Below are 2,343 nucleotides of genomic sequence, written 5' to 3'. Positions count from 1 at the left end.
ACTGCATATGATTCTCTCCCCATTGAAAGAATGGTGGAGGATTATATGAGTGACCGCATCCAAGTAGGCACGTCAGACAGTCCGTACTTATACTGGCAGGAAAAAGAGGCAATTTGGAGGCCCTTGCACAAACTGGCTTTATTCTACCTAAGTTGCCCTCCCACAAGTGTGTACTCCGAAAGAGTGTTTAGTGCCGCCGCTCACCTTGTCAGCAATCGGCGTACGAGGTTACTTCCAGAAAATGTGGAGAAGATGATGTTCATTAAAATGAATTATAATCAATTCCTCCGTGGAGACATTGACCAGCAGCAATTGCCTCCACAAAGTACACAGGGAGCTGAGATGGTGGATTCCAGTGGGGACGAATTGATAATCTGTGAGGAGCGGGATGTACACGGTGATATATCGGAGGATGATGATGAGGTGGACATCTTGCCTCTGTAGAGCCAGTTTGTGCAAGGAGAGATTAATTGCTTCTTTTTCGGTGGGGGTCCAAACCAACCCGTCATTTCAGTCACAGTCGTGTGGCAGACCCTGTCACTGAAATGATGGGTTGGTTAAAGTGTGCATGTCCTGTTTATACAACATAAGGGTGGGTGGGAGGGCCCAAGGACAATTCCATCTTGCACCTCTTTTTTCTTTCATTTTTATTTGCGTCATGTGCTGTTTGGGGAGTGTTTTTTGGAAGGGCCATCCTGCGTGACACTGCAGTGCCACTCCTAGATGGGCCAGGTGTTTGTGTCGGCCACTAGGGTCACTTAGCTTACTCACACAGCTACCTCATTGCGCCTCTTTTTTTCTTTGCGTCATGTGCTGTTTGGGGAGTGTTTTTTGGAAGGGCCATCCTGCGTGACACTGCAGTGCCACTCCTAGATGGGCCAGGTGTTTGTGTCGGCCACTAGGGTCGCTTAGCTTACTCACACAGCTACCTCATTGCGCCTCTTTTTTTCTTTGCGTCATGTGCTGTTTGGGGAGTGTTTTTTGGAAGGGCCATCCTGCGTGACACTGCAGTGCCACTCCTAGATGGGCCAGGTGTTTGTGTCGGCCACTAGGGTCGCTTATCTTACTCACACAGCTACCTCATTGCGCCTCTTTTTTTCTTTGCGTCATGTGCTGTTTGGGGAGTGTTTTTTGGAAGGGCCATCCTGCGTGACACTGCAGTGACACTCCTAGATGGGCCAGGTGTTTGTGTCGGCCACCAGGGTCGCTTATCTTACTCACACAGCTACCTCATTGCGCCTCTTTTTTTCTTTGCGTCATGTGCTGTTTGGGGAGTGTTTTATGGAAGGGCCATCCTGCGTGACACTGCAGTGCCACTCCTAGATGGGCCAGGTGTTTGTGTCGGCCACTAGGGTCGCTTATCTTACTCACACAGCTACCTCATTGCGCCTCTTTTTTTCTTTGCGTCATGTGCTGTTTGGGGAGTGTTTTTTGGAAGGGCCATCCTGCGTGACACTGCAGTGCCACTCCTAGATGGGCCAGGTGTTTGTGTCGGCCACTAGGGTCGCTTATCTTACTCACACAGCTACCTCATTGCGCCTCTTTTTTTCTTTGCGTCATGTGCTGTTTGGGGAGTGTTTTTTGGAAGGGCCATCCTGCGTGACACTGCAGTGCCACTCCTAGATGGGCCAGGTGTTTGTGTCGGCCACTAGGGTCGCTTATCTTACTCACACAGCTACCTCATTGCGCCTCTCTTTTTCTTTGCGTCATGTGCTGTTTGGGGAGTGTTTTTTGGAAGGGCCATCCTGCGTGACACTGCAGTGCCACTCCTAGATGGGCCAGGTGTTTGTGTCGGCCACTAGGGTCGCTTATCTTACTCACACAGCTACCTCATTGCGCCTTTTTTTCTTTGCGTCATGTGCTGTTTGGGGAGTGTTTTTTGGAAGGGCCATCCTGCGTGACACTGCAGTGCCACTCCTAGATGGGCCAGGTGTTTGTGTCGGCCACTAGGGTCGCTTATCTTACTCACACAGCTACCTCATTGCGCCTCTTTTTTTCTTTGCGTCATGTGCTGTTTGGGGAGTGTTTTTTGGAAGGGCCATCCTGCGTGACACTGCAGTGCCACTCCTAGATGGGCCAGGTGTTTGTGTCGGCCACTAGGGTCGCTTATCTTACTCACACAGCTACCTCATTGCGCCTCTTTTTTTCTTTGCGTCATGTGCTGTTTGGGGAGTGTTTTTTGGAAGGGCCATCCTGCGTGACACTGCAGTGCCACTCCTAGATGGGCCAGGTGTTTGTGTCGGCCACTAGGGTCGCTTATCTTACTCACACAGCTACCTCATTGCGCCTCTTTTTTTCTTTGCGTCATGTGCTGTTTGGGGAGTGTTTTTTGGAAGGGCCATC

The sequence above is a fragment of the Pseudophryne corroboree genome, chromosome 3 (genome assembly GCF_028390025.1).
Source record: "Pseudophryne corroboree isolate aPseCor3 chromosome 3, aPseCor3.hap2, whole genome shotgun sequence".
NCBI lineage: Eukaryota > Metazoa > Chordata > Amphibia > Anura > Myobatrachidae > Pseudophryne > Pseudophryne corroboree.
Note: the sequence above shows the minus strand (reverse complement) of the source record.